We start from the raw sequence: 23,716 nt of genomic DNA on the forward strand, positions 1-23,716 counted from the left end.
GAGGAGGAAAATGAGACTAAGATTTGCTTTGGATTTTTTTCTGTTATGCAGCTTTGTGTTCAGTCTTATGAAAGATTAATCAGACTCACTATGAGGTCAGGGGATCTCCATTCCTGTGCCATTGCAAAATGCTGGGTGGAAACTGGGAATGTTTGGATGTGTGATAAATTCGATTTGTGTCAATTCTGAAGTGAAGGATCCTTTTCCACACCTCCTGGACTAACAAATAGATCAGAACATAATTATCCTTCCGATTTTGCACATCTCCAAACTTTGTGATACAATTCCAGTTCAAAAAAATACCAAAATGCATATTTTTAAAGGATAAAATAATTTGGAAATTGTTATATTTAATATAGATTTTCATACAGTGTTTTTTCTTCAATAAATAAGTTCAGATAAATGTAGAAATAGCATAGAAAGACTAATGAATGAAGACATGCAAAACTGATTCAAGCTGGAAAATAGATTGATCCACCTGATTTTCCTACATGATTGCTGACTGGCCATGAGATTAAAACTCCATTCCCCTCCCTCTCCCTCCCAAAAAGGGTCTAGTGAAACAACAGAAGGGTAAAATAAGCACTGCAAACAGCAGAGAAACACGTATGGTTTGGCAGGCTGAAGAGTGAGGCTGTGTGTCAAAATCAGCACTGCTCTAGTCCTAAACAAAACTGAAATTCTCTAAGAAGTACCTCTTAATTTTTAATCAACAGTTTGAAAAGCTTTGTATTAGGATCTCTATCCAGCAAATAGCAAATACTGTTATCTACAGTAAGAGCATTCAGTTGGATGAGATGAAGTGGGGTACATTTTCAGTAAGGAACACATGAGTGCATACAGTGATCTTTTAAAGTGCTGCATGTGTGCATGCACTAGAATGCGCTTGACATCAGGCAGGTCATTAATAAACTTTACTGAAGATCTTGGTAGAGTAGGAAGATTAATGCCAGGGAGCCTGTCCATCTTGCTCCTGTTCTTTCTCTTGTACAGTGTCTGTAAAAGGACTGTGTGTCTTCCAGTATTAAAGCCATTTCAACTTTGATTTGTACGGGTGTGTGGTTTCTGTTTGTTGTTGCAACCCACTCAGGGACTTTGTGGTGAAGGGAAGGCAATAAATCTAAAATAAATAAATTCTGAACCAAGGCAATCCAAATTCTGCATCAAGAAAAGCTGAACTCTGTTTCAATTGCACAGATTTGATCAAAATGCACAATCAATAAAGGCAGCAGTCTTGGTTTTTTTAAAAAATTAAATGAAAGTTTTAGGTTTTCAGGAACCTCATGTGTGGCCAGCACCACATTATGTCTATCTTTTCTGTGCTGTCGGGGAACTGCAGTATTGTCATGCCTCCCTTGGATGAGTCCTCAGAGGGAGGATGAGGAGCAGTGGATTGGCACAGCAGACCCAGGAGACCCACCCCAGAAGCAGCTCCAGACCCTCCACCGCTGGAAGATGTTTAGGAGACAGCTGGAGTTCCTCAGTCAGACTCAGAGAGTGAACAGGAGGCCCCTCCGCTCCTTGGAGAGCGACGATGCCTGCAAGTAGCAAAGCAACGCAGGCATTCTGGCTGTTTAAGGCTACAGTCTCCTGGGAGTCGAAGTGCTGGTTGCTAGCACCTGAACCAGGGAGGGAGATTAGAAGGCAGTGAGATGCCAGTTGCCCTTTGCCAGAAGCAACGTCAAGACACCAGCATCAGACTCCCACCAGCCTTGCCTTGAAACCCAGATTGCCTTCATTAGAATATCGGACCTTGTTTTGTTCACCGACGTTGCCTTTTGGAAGACGACCTGTTACATTCACTGAGACCGCTTAACCTTCTCCTTTGCTTATCTGCTTTACAACCAAGCCCCTGTGTAGGCAGCTGCTGGCTAATTGTTTTACAACATCATATATCACCTTGGTGCAGCTGGCAGAGACTGACAAGTATACACATAGTTATGAGTATCACATATTATTTATTACTTTTGGAAAATGTATAAACTGCACACCATTTTAAAAAATTACAAAGTAGTATACAATAGATAAGAACAGCAGAATATAATAAAATAACATAACATCAATATAAAACACAATATACGTGACTGACAAATCTAATCTGGGAAGACCTAGATAAATTTTTGTTTGTTAGTATGTGCCAAAAGTACATAAATGTTGGTGCATGCCTTATTTGGAACACCCTCTCCATGAAAATGGCAGGAGCCACTACATTAAAGGCTCTGCATTGGGTAACCATAAGGATAATAACTGAAGCATGCAGCACCACTATCATGTGGTCTCTTAGGTCACCTGGTAGTAAGTTATTTAGGGCACAGGTGGGTAAAGGGTACTGGCAGATCTCTGGGTTACTTGCAGTAGATTAGTGAGGGTTTCTGACGTCCAAGTGTTTAAAAATAGCAATAACTCTGTCTCCTTGTCGGTCTCTTTCTCTGCTGTAATGAAGAAAACTTGGAGTGGATTTTTGTGTGAAAACACTGAGAGCTCAGTTCTGACAATGACAACCAGTTCCTAGGCTGAGCATTTACTCAAGGGTACCTTTATCCTTCTTTGATTCCAAAATATATGTCTGCCCCAGTGATCCACTTTGCCAACCCTGAATATGATGGCTTATGTGGGTTTTTGAAATTTGTAAACTGCTGATCACCCTTCATTGCCTAGTAAGTTGGGTAAGTTTAAAAACAAAAACAAATCCTCTAGAAAAATGGGAGGTGGGCATGGCCTTACCACTGTAAATCTAGTTCAATAGGCTAATATCCAGCCTTGCATTCAAAAAGTGGGTACAAAATTATACAAAAGTAGATTTATTCAGAGTCGTCAGTAGAAGATTTGAAGAACAATGTCTTCAGTATTCTGAAACACTCTGCTCTGTTGCTGTGTAACATCTGAATCAGGAGTGCAAGTGCAAGTCCTGAGCCAGTATCTGGATGCGGGCCAATAAATTGAGACAGAATCCTGGCAAGGTGGAGGACCTGTGGGTGGGTGGTTCCAGGCTCCAATCTTGTTCTGGACAGGAGCAGATTCCTAATCTGGGAGTACGAATTGATGTATCCTTGTCATTAGAAGCTGTAATGGCTAGGAGTGCTTTTGGCTGGTATACCAGCAATGGGTGTTTCTGGACAGGAACAATCTGGTCACAGTGGTCTGTGCATTGATAACCTTAGGCCTTGATTACTGCAATGCATTATGTGTAGGGCTGCCCTTGGGATTGGTCTGGAAGCTGCAGTTAGTGCAAATGCTGCTGTGAGGTTTCTGCCTGGAGCTAACCATTGTCATGATATTGCATTTTTATTGAAGCAGCTGCATTGGCTGTCTATACTACCAGGCCAGGTTCAAGGTATTGTTATTTGTTTACAAAGGCCTCAACAACTTGGAACCACACTACATGAGACACCACCTGTCCCCTTAACGCTCCTGCCTGGCGACTACATTCAGTAGTAGAGGACCTCCTGGTGGTAGCAGCAGCTCCTACTCACCATGCATCCACTAGTAGTATGGCTTTCCATGTTGTGGCCACTTTAATGTGGAATTCATTACTACTTGAGATAAGGCATTTTGTAACAATCTACTCTTCTAGATGTGCTCAGGACTCTTTGATTTACCCAAGCCTTTTTAAAATTATTCTCCACTGATTACCTTCTAGTGCTGAACTGTTATTTTAACTGTTTTCCTTTTGGTGTGTATTTTATATTTATTGTTGGTTTTCTGATATATTAAAATGTGAGTGGTTTAGAAATCTTTTTTGAAAAATAAATAAATAGCATCCATAATATATAAAACTTTTGCGAAATGCAGTTTTGCAGATTATTATGTGGACCTAAAGTGAGGTTAATTGTGGACTGACAATCCACAGCTCTGTTTCCACAAGAAAAATAAAGTGCTCGTATGTGAACTGCAAGTAAGTAGGGATAAATTCGTTGCTGTATTGCTCCACACCAGCTCAGCAGTCAATATATAAATCTCAGATAAGCTTAAGTAAAAACAACAACACCACAATTGTCAAGATACGTTTGGGCCTGTTGTTCTTTTTCAATAGCATTGGGCTGAAGAACTATTGTAAGACCTTGGCCCGAGATTCAAAGCACTTTGTACAATGTTTTACTCACAGAGAAATCTGTCTGTCTCCCCCCTCCCTCAACAGTAGTTCCCAAAAGGCATCCTCCAAAGCTGGGGAGTTGCCTAAGCAGTACCCCTTGATGGTTTCCATGGGTGTGCAGAATTGCTTTGTGCATGTGCAAGGGGTAGGGGCATATAGGACCCTAACAATTGTTTGTTTCTAATCTCATACAGGATGAAAACAAAAAAAGGAATGAATATATAACTAGCATTAAATACAAAATCTGTTTTTCTGGAGTTGTACATTATTCCCTAACAATACTTTCTTTAACAATAGGAGGAAAACTGTTGGCTTGTTGGCCTAGTCTGTCAGTATGATTCCTGCTTAGTGAGTGAGTGGTCCTAGGTTCATTTTCTGGATGAGCCTTGTCCAAGAGATTAGGGTGGCTATATCTTTGTCGCTGGCAGCATGGTTTGGTGGTGTGGCAGACAGCACTGCTATTTGTAGAAAACAGAAAATATTTTTGTTTTCTATTAGAAAATATTTCTATTATAGAAAATAAAAAAGATGGCTGATCCAAGCATGGTTGTGGAGTGTGAGGCTGGGGCTTTTTAGAGAGGGGGGGTCAGAGCTCAGTGGCAGAGCACATGCTTTGCATGCAGAAGGTTCAGTGTTTAATCCCAGGCAACTCCAGTTAAAACAAGGGGTGGGAAATTGGATCTGGCCTTATCGTTCCCATCCCCTGCCGGTCAAGTTTGACTGGTGGGTGGGATTGTCCATCTATCGATTACCTGACATCACGATGAAGTCAGATTACTTATTTTGCCAATGTGAATTGCAGTCAGACCATGCAGGCAAAGGCACAGCACTTTGTAGATGTTGATGATAATCTTATATAACTTCATATATGATGTCAGGTGTGGGCCAGATGGGTGTGACATAGCCAAAACTGCCTCATTGGCCAAATAAAAGTATGGATTTCAGAAGTGTGGATACTTGAACTGCATTCCACATTTACTGAAACTGTTACATTCAGAGAAGGAAGACAAGGTACAGGGAAATCTGAGAGTGATTGACACCAGTTGATTAGATTTTGGAAGCAACAGTACAGTATTGACAAATATATACACAACTGTTTCTCGTTATTGTAGAGCATTTGCTGTTAACTCTCATTTTCTTTAACAAATCTGTTTACTTTATAGTTTGTAAGAAGTTTTAAAATTTCAGTATAACATTCCATCTCTAAAAAGCCTTGAGTTATTCAGAAATAGGTGTAGAGAGATCCAAGTAAAGGTCTTCAGGTGTCATCCCCTTCTCCAGGTCTGTAGAGGTTAAATTGTGGAGGGAGAGACAGGTATATCTTGACATTAGTGCAGTGATGCAGGACATGCTTTACATGCAGAAGGTCCTATATTCAGCTGAGGACTGTCAGGGAGCACTGTTAGGGACATTCATAATACTTCACTGGATATTAATTCAATGTGGCATTCTATCTACTCCTCTCTACAGATCTTTGGTTTCCTTAATTTATTCACAGTTCACTATATTGGTCTGCAAAGTCTTTCACAAAGCTTCATGGGCTGGATCTGTCCTGCCCTGGTCTTCAGTCTTCCCCCAGACCTCCAGCAGGATCAGATGCAGTTTTCCTTTTAAACAGCAGGATTGCAGAGAATATAACTCCAAATATAATGTGAGAACTTGAACTGTCTCTTGCTTGTCCTCACATGTTGGGCGAATCCAGATGATCAACTTATTCACCTTGCTGTGGCTTGTCACAATAACTGTACACTGGGATTTGCTTTTGGCAAGGCTGCTTTTTCATGCTTTTGACAAACAGCATTTTTTAAGCTTGCAAGATTGATTGACCTTGGAGATGATGCCTTTAGTCCAGTAACTCCCAAACAGTGCCATAAGAGAGCTGCTAGCAGTTAATTAAAAGTTGCTATGAGCCCAAGTATGTACCCACAGAGTAGGCTGCCCACTGTCTCTGCGTGACTCTGCTCTGGTTTTGCCTCCTAGTTAGTCTCTGCACTGCATGGGATAGAATTGTTCAGTCACTCCAAATGCAGATAGTGGCTTGTCTACAAAAAGAGCGGCCAGTTGTTACTCTGCATGAATAACTGCCTTGATCTTTCCTCTTTCCAATCACAATGATGCACAACCAGTGTAGAAAAGCATGTAGAAACCGTCAAGAATACCTGGTTCTAACATGGTTCTGAGGCAAAAAATTGTGGGGGGAAACATCTCGTGTGAGATGAGACTTCTGAGAGGCTATGCGTTTGCAGTTCTCACAGCTGAAGCTAGTTAATTAGGCTGCAAGCAAGATCACCTGCTTATCAGTGGAGACTGGTACTTCAAGGCTGCCTGGCCTGGGAAGGTTGAGGAGTGCATGACTGTTGGGTGCAAAAACTCCAGAAATATTTCATCTCCAGAAAGCCCCCTGTTTTGCTAATTAATTCCTGACTGTTGCTGGGCATTTCCCCATACGAATAGGATTCAGACCGTAGGTCTTTGTTCCCCACTGTTCCCTATGGTTGCTGATGCTGCCTACGTGGGGTTCCATCTTCCATCTGCTATCCAGGCTATACATCTCTGGGGAGATGTGGAACCATGAAGTTTTGCTGTTTATCTCCTTGTAAGTATAGACTAGGCTAGATAGTTTTGTTATTTTGTGTTGTGACTGTAATTCTCTGTATTTTACCTAGCCCTCAGGGATATGGGTTTTAAGGAACCATTTTGCTGCTGTAATTGTGCACTTATATTTTATTTAATAAAGCTACTTCTTATTTACCAGGGGTGGTGATGGTCTACCTACGTTGCAGGGTTGTTGTTGGTTTACTCAGCCCTGGTAAGGGAGGCATGGGTTGTGCCTTGCCAGGATCAATTGCCCTGGGTTTGGGAAATTGAGTCCTGGGACTGAACTGGCAGCAGCGGTTCATGACAGAAACTTGCAATGGGCAGCCATCTCTGCAAGCAGGTCACTATTATACTTCACACATACTCTTGCAAACCTTTAGGGTATCTCTGGTTTTGTTGGTGGCGGCCCACCTGTGGAACTCTGCTTCTAGGGAGACATGCTGCCCAGTCTTTCATCATTTTAGCACTTTTATAATCTTATATATTTTTAGGGTCAGTTGCAGCTGATCTCCTTCAGTTTGAATTGTGTTTAGTTATTACATTGTAGCTGATTTTTATGGTTTTATCTTAATAATTATAAGCCACCTGGGAATTCTGTTTGTACTGAATGGTGGGATCTAAATGTTAATTCAGAAAAATGTGTGCTGTAACTATCAGATTTTTGGAAACACTAGTTGATCTGCTTTCCCATGAAACATTGATTTTTTGAAAGTGGGAGGGAAACTTGGGATAAAAAAGTAGTGGACACCAGTGAAAAAAAGAAATGGTTTGTGTATTTTGCTGGAACCTCTCCATTGTATTCATTATGTGAATGTGCTTTTTTCTATTTTACTCTGTGTAAGATTTTCTTGATGCACCTAAACTTCTTACTACAATAATATGCACATACATACAAATATAAAATCATATAGAATTTTTAATAACTGCTTAAATTTCTAAAACTTACATTTTGTTGATAATGGCTACTCTCTTGTGTATCAATATTTCTATAATATTTTTATTTCAAGGGTTACTGTCTTACATATATCTGTCAGTGCCTTGTTTTCTACCTTCCTTCTGCCCCATACAAAATGTTTTCTTCTTTCATCTTTAATTTTGCACACTCTGTCTTTCTCTTATTGTATTATTTTTCCTTCTCCTCTGTGGGCTTTCATCTATGCTATCTTATATCACTGTTCATTTTTTCCCCTTTGTCTCAGGAATCTTTGACTGCTTCTGTCTATAGCTGTTTTTTCTTTCACAAAATCTGTACCAGTTGTGAATGGTTAGCTGCATGTTTTGAGATTTATTGACCTGTCATAACAAGTGTTGCCCTCCCAATGTTCTAATCTTTTCCCAAACAATGCATAATTTTTGCATAGATTCTGCTTTGTATACCCCTCTTCCTCACAAGTCATTTGTCCTCTCCTTGTGCCTTCACACTGCCCTTAATTGCCATCATTTGTCCCCAGAATCCTACACCTATGCATGCACACAGCTAAATTATCCTCCCCAAGGTTCTATTTAACATGAGCTTTCTTTCATCCCTACAAAGCTTTGGCCTTTCTCTCCATCAGCAGTGACCAACTCCTGCCCTTTCCCTAAGGCCATTTTGGCACCAGGTATGTCTGTACAGGACAACCACATAACTAATAAGGGAGTGGTGGAGCCCATCTCCAAGAACTGCCACTGACACAGTCTATACTATATCCCATATTGAGAAAAGTATTCAAGAACCAGGCTTCCTTTTTGTGGATGTCATGTATCCTTGTTAGGACTGTGGGTTTTAAGGGGATTTAGTACATTCTTTCCTCAATAGTGTAGAAAACTTGCTTTGTGAGACAAAATTTGGAAGTTGCAGGTCAGATAGCCAGAAGGTAGAGGTCTTGTGCTTTTGGCAGGAAAGAGATTCCCAACAGCTGGATTTTTTTCTTCTGTTTTGCTGAATCTAGCAATCTGAGCTGCAATCATCCCACGACAGAATCTTATAGTGGCTAGAGGGCTGGGTTTGGATGAAAGCTGGAACACAGTAACATGTGTAGGTTGTGAAGCAGGAAATCCCTAATTCAAATCTCACCTCAAGCACAAACTCACTAGGTGGCCTCAGACAGACAAGCCGCCATCCCTGAACCTCAGCCTATTCTCTCTTCAGCCTGTTATATGGGGATAAACTTGTATATTTTACAGGGCTGTTGTAAAGATTACTGAGATAATGTAAGTGAATCACTTTGAACAGTGCTATATAAACTCTTAAATGTTAGTATTATGTGATGATTTCAGATTTCAAATCTTGCACAACAATGCAACTCAGTTGGTGGCCTCGACGTCACACTCCCAGCTTTGCTTTCCACCCAGGGATGTTGGGGGGATAAAAATGGGATAACACAACTTATAATACATTTGAGATCCTTAAAGGAAGAAAGGTAGGGTACAAATTTAGTGACATGCAAATAGGAAAAATATTTCCTTAGATTAATACAGAAAATGGAAGAACAGGACAGATTTAGGCATGAACACGTTTGAAAGCGGCTTGGACCAGAAATAGGCTGATCCATCCATCCCTGCATTTCACCAAGGCTATATTTATTTTACTCCAGAATTATTGTAATCTTATATCTATACCAGTTGACTGCAAATTCTATATCAGTTGACTGAAAATGCCACCCTGGGCTCCTGCTGGGAAGGAAGAGTGGGATATAAATCAAATAATAAATAAAATAAATTCTGTCTGGCAGATTGTCATTTGCCTATTGTGAATTACCTCTTTAAGCTATTTAGCCGAGTAGACTTCTTCATACATTACATTATTTGACTATTAAAATAATGTAAATGTGACTTGTTTGCAACTACTTGTCAAGCTGGGATTTGGGCTATGATCTGTGTTGAACTTTCAGTAGCAAGCCCCAGTTTGCCTCTGCCCCTCCATAACATATAAGCGAAACAACCCTCTGGCTTAAAAAAAAAGAAAAAAGGATTGAACAAAGGTCTGTCAGTGGTTATTAACTGTGGTAGCTAAATGGAACGTCCCTAACTGGGCAATATACCTCTGAATACAAGATGCCAGGTTACAAACAGATGACCATTGCCGCCATGTCTGGCTTCTGACCTTCTAAAGCAATCTGACTGGCTGCTCTTGGAAACAGAGCGCTGGACTCGGTGGACCTTAGTGGGATGAAGCAAGCCAGTTTATATGATCTGGTAATCAAGTTTGCATTGCAACTAGCATACCTATGTTATGGTACACCAAGTTAAAAACTGGCCTAGTAGTCAAGGAGTATGTTAATGTATTCATGAGTCTTAATGTTGCATTTGTGTCTTTAATTTTCACACTTCCCAACTATCAGACTGTAGCAGAAAAACCCTTTTATGCAATGGCACAGTCAGGTTCGATGAAAGGTCCAAAGTGCAGCTGGCTGAGCAACAATAGCCATCAGTGTTTGCCAAGGCCCAGTTTTCCTGGCATTGCCGTGTTGGCAATCATGCTGTAAGGCAGGTGTGTGCACTGTTCAGAGGGATGATTGGTGAGATTTTAGAACACAATTCATCATACATCAAGGAAAAGATAGAAGAAGCATTATGTTTTGCAACATATAATTGTTTACCCAGTAATCAATCCACAACCATGAAACTGTGTTGAAAATGCAGAAGTTATGAGAGACATTACCTGTGGATTTGCAGGTTCATAACTGTGTAGTGATTTGTGTTTTGGACTTCAATTTTGGGAAACCTCCCTTTAAATCCCAACCTACCTATGAAGTTCACTTGGAGGCCTTGGGGAAGTCATAAACTGTCAGCCTACATTGCAGAGTTGTTAAGAAGCTAAACCACTGATCCAGCCCCATCAGTGTGGTCAATGGTTTATCAAATAAATATTGATTTGAGGGGGAGCAGTTGAAATTGTTTCTACACATTACTTTTAACTGTATGCTAGGGGTGTGCACCGGGCCTAAGATTTGGTTTGTAGTTGTATGTTTTTAAAAATTCTGATCTGTTTCTGAGTTGCTTTGTGTTCTCCCCACTTCGATATGTGCTTTGGGTTCTGAGCCCCTCTGTGTTCCCCATTTTCTATTATGTGGAACTAAAAGTGGCTATAACTTTCCCTCCTTTTGGCCAAAGCAGATGCAATTTACAAACACAGGAGTCCCTTCAGAGGGGATTAAGCCTGCCAAATTGCAGACAAATAGGCCCATGTTTTTTTGTGTGGGGAAAGTAGAAGGAACCCACTTTCCCCCATTATCTATATTAGGGCAATACCTTTATTAGGCCAACTAAAAAGTCCAAAATCCATATTAGTGGGGGTTTGTCTGTTGCTCTTCCTTACCCTTAAAATAATTAACAGGTGGTTGACTGGTGTGTATTCTTGCTTGTGCTTTTTAAGAAAAAAACAACCTGCAGTTTCATTCTGGTCTTTCTGGTGCTTGTTTGTGTCAGCAATAGGCCTTACAATATGAGCTTGTCTAGAATACTGCCTGCAGAGTTATAAGAGCTCTGCGTTTTGTTCTGTCTTACTTGTGGGCCTCCCAGAACACCTGGTTGTCCAGGGTGGGGGAAATGGGACGAGGCAAGCCTTTGTAGGATCCAGCAGCTTCTCAAATGTCCTGAGCACTATTGATACATTTCAAACTCTTTTTCTCCCCCACTATTTTTGCAGCTTCTTAGCACTGCTCCAATTTCCTCATTACCCGTAAGCATAAACTAGAAGCTTCCAATGAGATCGGCACTGCTACCTCTGCAAATGTGGAAGCTAAAATCTATTACCAGCAAATGCTCAGCGTCATTATTACTGCAAAAGTTAAGTTTTAACTAGTGTACTTCAGAAAGCCTATGGAATCTCTGATGCAATGGTGGACCATTTTTCTACAGATTATTGCATTTTACATTCTATGACACTGGCTTACCTTAAAATAAAATTTAAAAAGCTATTTCAGTGAGAAGCTTGTTTGTTTTCCATATTTTTCATGAAAAAAGAGACAATTGTACATTTGTGCCATCTGTTGTAAACAATAATGCAGAATAATTATCTCTGATCCAGTTTTCATCTTTGCAATATAATTTTATTGTTGCTGCTAGCAATTCCGTCAATGGGAACAACACTGTTGCTCCTGGTGGAGACAGGAAAATGGAAGGCCCAGCCGTCTTGGAGCTACTACTTTTGGTAATAGTCCTGTATAAAGTCTATTTCCAAATATGGAAAACTTGTTTCTACCAGTACATGTTTCATGCAGGTAAACTCATCAGATAGCCAAGATTGGTTGCAGCTCCATATATATATATATACATACATATATATACATATACATAATGTATAAAATAGTTTTTGGCATGTTTGAGCAGATCTTGGAAGCAGGGCAGGTTCTAAGCGAGCCATGCCGCGGATCGCAAGACAAAACCTTCCAAGCCACCCACCATCCCCCCCGCTTCACCTACCTTCCTCTGCTATTCTTTGCGGCTGCGCGCACTGCACATGCAGGGTTGCCATCAATCAAGATGGCGGCCAAGGTTTCTGTAAGAGACTGAAGCCTCTGCCGCCATCTTGGTTGATGGCAGCAATGCATGCGCCGAATGCCATCAACCCAGATGGCGGCAGAGGCTTCAGTCCCTTATGGAAACCTCGGCCGCCATCTTGATCGATGGCAACCCTGTGCATGCAGTGTGCGCAGCTGCAATGAACAGCAGACAAAGGTAGGTGAAGCGGGGAGATGGCAGGGGGGTGGCGGGTGGCTCGGAAGGTCTTGTCTTGTGATCCACAGGATCACGAAAGGGGAGCGGAGGGGCCCAGGGCAGGCTAATGCCCAAGGGCCCCTGCATTCCTGCAGCTGGCCCTGCTTGGAAGATTACTTTTAAAAAGTAATACATTACAGTTACAATTGCATGCCCCCCCAAAAGTAGTAATTACCATTACAATTGCTCTGAAAGTAACTGATTATGTTACTTTTTTCCAAAAGTAATAAATACAATTACATTTCAGTTACTTTTTTTTAAAAAAGCCTACAAGGTGCTGGCCTTGGCTGCTGCACATCTAAGTAGCCTAAAACAACATTAAAAATAAACACACACATACAGAAGTAGTAGAATAATTCTTTTTATTCATAAGATAGCAATGGTGGTCTCTCCGCTGGTAGGGGAGGTGGGGAAGGAGGCAGAGGCCACAACTCAGATCTTTGCACGTCAAACCAAGTGCAACCTCCCCCCCTCAGCCAGCAAGCATAATCTCTCTCACTTAACCACCTCCTGGACCCTGCCCTGCCACCAACTAAGGGACACTCATGCAAGCAAACAATTTCCCCCGAGATGCAAAAAAGTTAAAATACTGCAAATGGAGCACAGTGGTGAGAGAGGGTGGTGGAGGCCACTTTGTGCACACACACACACACACACACACACTCTCTCTCTCTCTCTCTCTCTCTCTCTCTCTCTCTCTCTCTCTCTCTCTCTCTCTCTCTCTCTCTCTCTCTCTCTCTCTCTCTCTCTCTCTCTCTCTCTCATCTTTCACATCCACAGTTCTTTATCTCCATTCTGCTGCTTCCTCCTTCTCCCCCTTTATCCATGTTCTTGCCCTCCAACTCCTTTTTCCCTCCACTCCATTCTTCACCACCACCATCCATTTTTTTAAAAAAGAACAGTTGTTTTCTCCACTTCACTCCATCTCACTCTCCACCTCCTCCCTCATCGCCTCGTACCCACCCACAGAGCATGAAGGAAGAGCGATGCTGCACACAAAAGCCCAGTTTGAGGCACATGATTTTCATCCACAAATCAGAGGAGCAGAAGACTTCCCCTGCTTCCCCTCCAAAAGAAATGCCGGAAACATTACAATTACTCCACAAAAGTAATAAAATTACTCCTAGTTCTATTACAATCAAAATGTAAAGGAATGACCCACTCGTTCCTCAAAAAAAGTAATGAATTACAAGTAATTTGTTACTTGTAACGAAATACAGTAGGGCTCTGCTTCTCGGCGCCCCGCTTTTTGGCATTCCGCTAATACTGTGCCAGTGGGGCGATCAGCTGGAGGGGTGCTGGAGCCCCCCACTCTCCAGCTGGTGGCGCCAGAGGAGGGGGAAATCAGCTGTAGTGTGCTACAGCTGATGTTCTCCTCTTCTGGCACGATCAGACTCCCTCTCGAGCTGATTGTGCCCGAGGAGGGGAAGATCTGATCTTCTCCTCTGGTGCAATCAGTGGGTTAGGTTCCAGACCCCCGCGCTACAGCTGATCCGTTTTTCAGCGGTTTTTGCTTTTCGGCAGGGGTCTGGAACCTAACCTGCCATATGAGTGGGGCTCTACTGTACTTCCAAGCTCTGTGTTTGAGTAGTCAACTCTTGCTAGCTCTGCATTAAAAGGTATATGTGAATGCACTTTTGGCTGGATTAATTGTGTCAAACAAAAATTTCCATTCTACCTTTTGCATCTTGAGTCCACTTACTTTTTTTCCCTTTCTCTTCCTGCCAAAAATAAATTCATGCCTCCTGGGTTTGTGTTCTGTGTACTGTGCTATGTGATATCTACCCAGTGAGATGCTCCAGTGGAAACTGCATTAATGATTGATAAAAGCTGAGCGCTGGTTTAATTCTCCCCCCTCCCCTGTTTAATGGCTATCAATAATTTAATGCACTTACTGATGTTGTTTTTTTTAAGAAATGGTACCCACACTTTAAAAAAAACATTGGCCTGGATTTAAACAGGCTCAAATTTAATGATTAAAATGTTCTTTGGGAGGAACTTCAGGGATCAACCACTGAACCTCTTTATTAAAACTAAGTTTGAAACATCTTATAGAAATATTTTAACCAAAAATAAGATCCCCCCTAGTTCTATGATCTCAGAAGATAATTGTCTGAATTGCCAAAAAAGCAGTTGCAGAGGTAAACTAAGGTCTGTGATGGCTGTCACGTCTGTATATATAATGCAAAGAGTTGTCATAAGCTTAACAACATGGATCTGCATGAAAAGACCAGTGCATAGATGACATTTGTTATCCTGTCTACCTTCCTCTGTCATGTATTCTTGCAGAAGGTTTGCAGAAGCTCTTGGTTTTTTTTTCATTTGTTGGTAGTTTCCATCATGATTCTTGTGTTTGAAAGGGGAATGTTCTTGAGTACCATATATATATATATATGCATATATATCCTTTTACTGTTATAGATATTGCTCCCTCAGTGGCTGCTTCCATGCTGGGACAGGTACATGCAAAGACCTGTCTATGTGCCTCATGACATTACAAACCATGCAAGCAATGCCTGGCTTTTTTGAGAGATTCATAGCTGGCATGGCTTGCTAGCATGCCAGGAAGCTGAATCACATATCTGATCTAGCTTAGGAGAAACTGCAAAAACTATAGCAAATACACACTGGACCAAGGGGACTTGGTGCTGGAAAACAAGCAAATGTCCAGTTCCAGATTCATACCGGAAAGCACTCAAAAGTGACACTGGAAAAAGGTCATGAGTATCTGCAAGTGACAAAGTAGTAAACTCCCCATAAACTCAGAACAATTGTAAGTACGGTTCCATAGCAAGCAACCCTAATGAGAAAAGGAGTCCAAGGTGGGTGGGAGTTTCTAAAAATGGAAATTCTAAAAGTGCAATGGCAAGCAATTCCAACAAGGAAAAAGGGGGAGAAACAGCAGAAGAAGCCAATGTGGCTTCACAAAAAGCTTAGAGATGACCTGAAAATAAAAAAGGACACATACAGGAAGTGGAAAGAAGGCCAGGCCACAAAGGAAGAATACAGGCAGGTATCACGGAATTGCAGGGGTGGTGTCAGGAAGGCTAAAGCTTTGTATGAGACGAGGTTAGCAAGATATTGTCAGCTCTACACTGCGTCAGCAGTGCCGGTGGGGGCTGGAAATTCCTGGGTGGTTGGCAGGGAAGCAAAATCCTTAGCCGGCAGTCTGGCCATAAATCTGCCAGGTCTTAGGAGGAGGGAATCTGATAAGGGCCAGGCTTGTCCGAAGCGTACTTGCCGAGTCAGAAGTCCAGAAGCGAGGTCAGTAGAGGTCCGGGATCAAGTGCCAAGGGGTCAGTCCGAAAGAGGGTGCCAGGAAACTAGGAACACACAAGCCACGCCTGACATTGCAGTCAGCAACAAGCTGCAGCCAAGGTGTGCCTTATAAAGAGCAAGGTTGACAGCAGGTGTGAGTCCTCAGCGTTTGGGCCTTAAGGAGACAGGCCTGCCTCTCTTCTGCCTGACCTTCTGCTGTCTGCGTTCTGCAGGTGAGGGGGGAGTATCCTGTTCACTGTCTGTGTCTGGCTGCAGGGACTCTGCTGTATCTGGGGTGCTCTGCAGCTGAGGGGGAGAAGGAGCTGGATTCTCAGGAGGCTCCTCCATGTCTCCTTCTGAGTCTGCTGCTCCTGGGTCTGCTGTTGTTACTCCCGAGTCATCCTCATCTGAGGAGTCCTCTGACGGGGCCATGACAGATATGCTAAAAGCAACAAAAAAGTAGTAGTAGAAGACAGATAAAAGAAATGGTGGCACAGCTACTCAATGAGGATGGCAAAATGACAACAGATCACAAAGGAAAGGCAAAAGTGGTCAATACTTACTTTGGCTCAGTCTTCTCCAAAAAGAGGGTCTATGACCCTCCCGGGAAACATGAAGTAGAAAGGGAAGGATTGGAGCTTGAGATTGATAGACAAACGGTCAAGGAATACCTAATCACTTTGAACAAGTTCAAATCGGCAGGGCCCAATAAACTGCATCCTAGAGTATTGAAGGAACTGGCTGAAAAACTCTCAGAACCGCTGCCTATTATCTTTGCAAAATCATGGAGGACTGGTGAAGTGCCAGATGACTGGAGGAGAGCTAATGTTGTCCCTATCTTCAAAAAGGGCAAAAAGGAGGAACCGGGAAACTACAGACCAGTCAGTCTAACATCAATCCCTGGAAAAACTCTGGAGCAGATTATGAAGCAGTCAATCTGTAAGCACCTTGAAAACAATGCAGTGATTACTAGGAGCCAACATGGATTTATGAAGAACAAATCCTGCCAAACTAATCTTATCTCATTTTTTGATTGGGTAACCTCCCTTGTAGACTGTGGGGATGCTGTGGACATAATATATCTCGACTTCAGCAAAGTGCCCCATGATATTCTGATTAGCAACCTAGCTAAATGTGGGCTGGATGGAAGAACTATCAGGTGGATCCACAGTTGGCTCCAGAATCGTACTCAAAGAGTGCTTATCAATGGTTCCTTCTCAAACTGGGCAGAAGTAACGAGTGGGGTGCCACAGGGCTCGGTCCTGAGCCCAGTGCTCTTTAACATTTTTATTAACAACTTGGATGTGGAGGTACAGAGCATGCTTATCAAATGTGCAGATAATACAAAATTGGGGGGCATAACTAATACTGTGGAAGACAGAAACAAAATTTAAAGGGACCTTGATAGGCTGGGGCATTGGGCTGAAAGCAGCAGAATGAAATTCAACAGGGATAAATGCAGAGTTCTACACTTGGGAAAAAGAAATCAAATGCACAGTTATAAGATGGGGGATACTTGGCTCAGCAATACGACATGCGAGAAGGATCTTGGAATTGTCATTAATCACAAGCTGAATATGAGCCAACAGTGTGATGTGGCTGCAAAAAAGGCAAATGCTCTTTTAAGGTGCATTGACAGAAGTATAGTTTCTAAATCGCATGAAGTATTAGTTCCCCTCTATTCAGCACTGGTTAGGCCTCATCTTGAATACTGCATCCAGTTCTGGTTTCTGTACTTCAAGAAGGATGCAGACAAACTGGAACAGGTTCAGAGGAGGGCAACAAGGATAATCAGGGGACTGGAAACAAAGCCCTATGAGGAGAGACTGAAAGAACTGGGGATGTTTAGCCTGGAGAAGAGAAGACTGAGGGGAGATATGATAGCACTCTTCAACTACATGAAAGGTTGTCACACAGAGGGCCGGGATCTCTTCTCAATCGTCCCAGAGTGCAGGACACGGAATAATGAGCTCAAGTTGCAAAGCCAGATTTCGACTGAACATCAGGAAAAGCTTCCTAACTGTTAGAGCCATATGACAATGGAACCAATTACCTAGAGAGGGAGTGGGCTCTCTGACACTGGAGGCATTCAAGAGGCAGCTGGACAGCCATCTGTAGGAAATGCTTTGATTTGGATTCCTGCATTTGAGCAGGAGGTTGGACTTGATGGCCTTGTAGGTCCCTTCCAACTCTACTATTCTATGATTCTATGAAGGCAGTCCATTTTTAGCAGAATGATACACACGTGTAGCTAAAGAAGTGGTTATAAAAACACCATGGTAAGTTACCATTTGGTAAACCTGATTTCCTCAATGCTGCTTTCATGCAGAAGAAGAAAAAAAATTAAGATGTGCTTTGCTTAAGTAGAGAGCCAGTGTGGTGTAGTGGTTAAGGTGCTGGACTATGACCTGGGAAACTAGGGTTCGAATCCCCACACAGCCATGAAGCTCACTGGGTGACCTTGGGCCAGTCACTGCCTCAGCCTCAGAAGAAGGCAATGGTAAATCTCCTCTGAATGCCACTTAACATGAAAACCCTATTCATAGGGGCACCAGAAGTTGGAATTGACTTGAAGGCAGCACATTTTCATTTCCATTTTGCTTAAATATCCTTCGATGATTCTTCTGAGCAAGAATCTCTGCATTTGACTCCAAATTTAGCCACAGGCATAAATTATCAGTTTGGCCCATCCTGGACTCCCAAGCTGACATCCAGTTTTCGTGAGAGATTCATGTTTTCCTAAATATGTATTTTAAGAAACCCCTGATCATTTTTGTTCATTATATCAAATTTCATCTTGCTGTTCTCAAAATTCCTTAGACGTTTTTGCCCAAACAGGGAGCTGTTAATGCTCCCTCCCACTTCCTAATTGTTGTTGTAGGTGAAATTTAATAGCAGATCTTGCTTTGAGGATGGGGAGGAGGGGAGATGTATACAGGTGGAAATAAAATTACTTTATTGTGTAATAGGGTATGTATCATTCTCCTTAGGTTGGTTGAGAAAGTAGCATCACACTATGATGTTTTTCCCCATGAGGAATATACTTGTGGTCATGTCAAGGAGGTCATGATGGTATGAGTAAATGAGTTTTGCTGACAGCCAGTCACTCTGCCCTATCACAAAGCTGGTTTATGATTGGAGTGCTCTGTGGTCAGACATTTGTCCACTGGCTCTGTGAGAAACAGCTGGCAGGTATTATGGGCAGATGACAGCAGGAAATACTGTTGTGTGGGAAACATAACTGCTACTACTGTAAAGGATGCATATAGGAAAGGACTGCAGATCACAATGTGAAAGCAAACTTTATTGCCTGCTTTATTAGAAAATTATTAGAAAATCTGGACTTTGGTTGTTTTGTGGAGATAGCTAGAAAACATTGTTTGCTTTTAAAAGCAAAAGTCTTGAAATATATACCTGGTTTTTTAACTAATTTTTTGAACTAATTGTAAATTTCCCCACCTTTTGTGATGGGCAGAGTTTCACACAGACCTCTCATGATTGCAACATAAGAAGCTGAGGTCCACTGAAATGTCAAATATTCTGAAACTCATGTTAAACAGCAGGAGTTGACAATGGAGCAACAAAAATACTCTTTGTTACATAGCTTTGTTATAGATGGAAGCTGCTTTTTTTCTGCCAGGGTTATTGCTCTGTAAGTTGCAGGTATTGTTTGTAATACTGTCAAAATAAAAGATGCTGGGGATGAAGGTGGAGCCTTGTGAAGAATATTCCTCCAAAGTTCTTTTGACAGTAGAAGCTCAGTATTGAATCTGATGCAAGAGTTTGACGGCAGCTTTAGTGGTACAACTTTATAGTGGGGTGATAGAGAGCTATTCGCTATGGGCGGTTTAAAAATGAAATAAATAAATAAAAATAAATAAATAAATAAGACACCTCCCCTGGGTGCTTCCTCAGGCACAACACAGACAAATATGTAATAGATATTCACAGTTATTTAAAATTATACAGTCAGCATGGATTTTTCACATTCTGCAATGTTAAATTGAAAATACCCCCATGACATTCTGAAGCTTCCCATAAGCTCATTTCAAAATAATACCTTACAAAACCTATAGTATTGAACTCAGAAACACTTGCTTAACAATCCTCTAAATTTTCATGGTGATATACAAAATAATTAGAGAGAATCGAGAGTTCAAAGTGTAAAAAGAGAGAGAGAAACCAGACCCCTTTTGACTTTTTTCCGTCAGAGTTCTCATAATCTGTTGAAATTCATTAAAAATCACCCATGTCCACAGAGTACCTGTAATCCTATTTCTGACCTTGCCCCATACTCTGACCTTCATCTTCTGCAGTTTAAAAGTTTTTAAAAATGTCTGGCTGATTTTTAATTAATTTAAGAAATTTTGCATTGAACAGTGATAATGTCAGGCATGCTCAGTAAGAACCAACTGTCAGTGTTCTAAAAGCCAGACTCACAGCTGCTAGGCTTGCCTAATCAAAGGGTCACACCCACACCAGATCTTTATTTCACTTGGCACAGTCATGGCTTCCCCCACATAATCCTGGGAAGTGTAGTTTGTGGAGGGTGCTGAGAGGAGACTCCTATTCCCCTGAGAGAGCTCCAGTGGCCACTCTGATTAAAGCTCTGTGAGGGGAACTGGGCACCTCCTAGCTACTCTTAGCACCCTTCACTAACTACACTTCCCAGGATTCTTTGGGAGAAGCCATGACTATCTAAAGGGAAATAAAGGTCTGGTGTGATGTGGCCAAGGACAGCTTTGGTTTAAATTTGGGTGGGAGGCTCCATGTGCCTGCTGTAGAATAAAAAGGTGGGGGAAACCCTAAAAAAGAATGATACTGTTCATGTTTTCCTTTTGGAAAGGGAAGGGGCTTCCCCTCTGCCCTGTGCCCACCCACCACTCACCATATGCTCAGAGGCACATGTTACCAAATTCTTCCAAGCTACACAGGAAGTGAATTGGACTGTGAAAGACCTACCCAAATTGTGTTTGCATTTTTTGCAAATTTGTAGGGCAGTACAATATCTCAGAGAGGAGGTCAGGTCTCCTGCTCCCCTGGTGTATTCACTATAGCTGCCCAATTTCCCTGCTTTGTAAAGTTTGATAGAAATATCTGTTGGCTATAGGTATGTTCTTAAACTGCAAGGTTTTTTGCCTATTAGTGAATAGTATTAAATAATGTAATGCTTATTTTTCATTATGGAGCAAGTGGAAACCGAGGAAAATGTCACTGTACCGTATATCTTGCTGTGTTACACCCCCTCATGTTTTTTCCCCTTTCACTGGTAATAAAATTTAGGTTCACAGGAAACCTCATGAAAAATTCTCTGGACATCCCTTTTCCATCTTGTTGGATTTGCTAACTGTAACTGTAGTATTGCCCTCAGTCTGTGCCTATACATTTCAGCAGAGTTTGGAAAAGTTACTTTTTTGGACTACAACTCTCATCAGCCCAACCAGTGGCCATGCTGGCTAGGGCTGATGGGAGTTGTAGTTTAAAAAAGTAACTTTTCCAAGCTCTACATTTCAGCATATGATTATTCCTGAATTAAAGCTAAGTTGTATAGCAAGTCTTTTATTTTAAACTTGAATTTTCTACTCATTTTATTTGTAGTTGCTTCTGGTGTATCTAAAATTTATAATATAATTTTAGGCTGACAAAGATAAATCAGGATATGCATTTATTATGATATATATAAACAAAAATGCACAGTTTCTTGGTGGGGTTTTAAAATTGGTTCCCCGATACAGAAGAAGTGTGTTTATATTGGTAAATATATAGGAAATGCTATGAAACAGGATGTTTACCACTTTGGTTGCTTCCACACAACCTGTTTGTTGAGCATTCATTCTAATTTGTTTGCAGGGAGCCTAGAGGATGTTGCATCAAAGCCAGTGTTAACCCAGACTTTCTAGTGTGTTTTCCTGTGACTTTCCTTATCGCAAAAAGTCTGGTATTTTGGGGAAATAGGTTGGTGCACAAAACCTCCTAGTCAACTATAATTGTTTACCAGTATGTGATTGAATCCCATCTGAAAATAGCAACAGTTTGGAAGCTCACTTGGTTACAACCCTCCCCCCCAAAAAACTTGGGATACTATACTAAAGGGACAGTGGCCTTTCCATTGAGACAGCACTAGGACAGACATAATTACCACTTTTCTCATTGTTGAAATGTTTTGGCTAGGTAAGATAGACACATACATATCAAACTGTCTATTTCAAAATTGATGTGTGTGTCACTCTGAAGGGCTGTGTGTTTGCTGTTGACACTGAACAGCATTTTGTGTGTTCCTGCTACACTAAATAAATTTTGTCACAGTGTTGTTTACATTCTTTTCTTTTGATTAACACACATTTGTTCAGCTCTTGTTTTCTTTTCTGGTTTCTTTTGCAATTCATCGTCCGTTCTATTTTTTATTCTGTATATATGTACATGTGTGCCTCAGACAGCCTCTACACTTTTCGCTTTTGGCATTTTCCCACCTTTTTGTAATTCTGCTTTCTGGATACAAGCCACTTTAATCCCTGCAATTACCCTCAATGTTTGTAGTATTGTACAATGTTTCTGTACACTTACCTATCATTATTGTCTGTATGACAATGCGGTATCCATTTTTAGATGCATCCCCCCAGCCCCATTTTTTTCTATACAACTTTTTTTGTCACTCTGCTTTGGATGATTGTGAATGTCTGAAGTAGAATTGAACTTGACATTTTTTTTCTTTATCACTGTCTCTACGTTCCCACATCATTTTAGTTTCGAGAACAAATTTGCTTATACTTTGTTGTACTCAGCATATTTGTACAATGCTTCCTTCTGCTTCCCTTCAGTCTACTGTATGAATCTTCTTCGTTGTTATCATTTCCCCTGCTCTGTTTTGATATGCTTTCAAATGTGCAGTCTATTTTTTAAGCAAACATTATTATTATTATTATTGATGATGATGATGATGATGATGATAATACATTTGTATACCGCCCCATAGCCGAAGCTAATGAGTTTCCACACACACCCAACACAAACACACACCATTGTCAGTCTTTCTTGGATTATTATTAGTGCCTGGTAGCTAAACTGAAATTTAAAACCTTTTCTCCCGTCTTTTGGCTCTTTTCTCTTTGCAGGACAGGTGAGCATATGGACATTGTTTTACGTTTTAAAACAGAAATCTCTTCCCCACCCTTGAGTATATTCTGTTACCTTTCACGTTGCTATTTATTTCCTTCGATGCATCAAAAGGTTTTTTCTTTTCCTCACAGAATTTCTATTTTTGCACTTGCATTCATAGCTTTAATTTCTTCTTACTTAGGTTCCTACAGAGTGTTTTCTCATTTTAAGGCCTTTCTACTCTCTGAACTTGGACACCTTATCTGTGGCTCGTTAACTGCTGGTGTCTTATTTTAGTCACTGGCTTTCTTTCAATGTAGAAATGGCTTTATATTTACCCCTTTTATGATTTTGTTCTCTCTTCCGCAGCTTTTTACAAAGCTATGTTGTAAACAGTAGCTGCAGTTTTTCAAATGTATAACCACCCTCAGACCAACTGTGACTGGCTTTGCTCTAATCTCCCTTTTTCTTTTCCTGCCTACTGATGTTTAGTGAGGCAGGACAATTCTTTTCCATTTCCCCCTCTTACTTTATCCAAACTGAGCATTTCTCTCCACCAAATAATCACATTTTTTAGCAGTGTCCCCCTTTCATCACTCAGGTACACACTGCACACTACTCTCACTCCCCCTTCCTCTGTCAAGTTTGTCCATGCAGAGGACAACTACCGTACTAAATTAAGCATACTAAAATGATGATATAAAAACTTATGAATGAAAAGGCAAATGCCAGATTCTCAGATGCTTAGTGAGGGCAGCAGGCCGGGCGGAGTGACACTAATGGAGTTTTTAATTGATCCAGAACCTGCAGCCTAAATACAGTGGGGGGAAATAATAGAAGGAAATAATAGAAGGAAATCCAGTGACAGGACCGTTCTTGATTAATGAGAGCTCAAAGAGCCATGATCAATCTGAATTCATCATTATGCCAGACTCTTGCAGTGAGGTAGGGGCGTGTGTGTGTGTATGTAAA

The 23,716-nt window shown here is 41.3% G+C and overlaps 1 protein-coding gene across 17 annotated transcripts in view; it reads left to right on the top strand.

Annotated features, from left to right (window-relative positions):
• Positions 1–23,716, top strand: part of ZMIZ1 (zinc finger MIZ-type containing 1) — a 621,029-nt gene that overhangs the window by 80,078 nt on the left and 517,235 nt on the right. Inside the window, exon 1 of one of the 17 annotated variants that reach the window (XM_061634911.1) lies at positions 6,632–6,689. The exons of the other annotated variants lie outside the window; for them this stretch is intronic. The gene's annotated coding sequence lies outside the window, so the exon portion shown is untranslated. Of the gene's footprint in view, positions 1–6,631; positions 6,690–23,716 lie in introns of those variants that run through there. 17 annotated transcript variants of the gene reach the window in all.

This window comes from Rhineura floridana, chromosome 7, assembly GCF_030035675.1.
Source record: "Rhineura floridana isolate rRhiFlo1 chromosome 7, rRhiFlo1.hap2, whole genome shotgun sequence".
In the NCBI taxonomy this organism is placed as follows: Eukaryota; Metazoa; Chordata; class Lepidosauria; order Squamata; family Rhineuridae; genus Rhineura; species Rhineura floridana.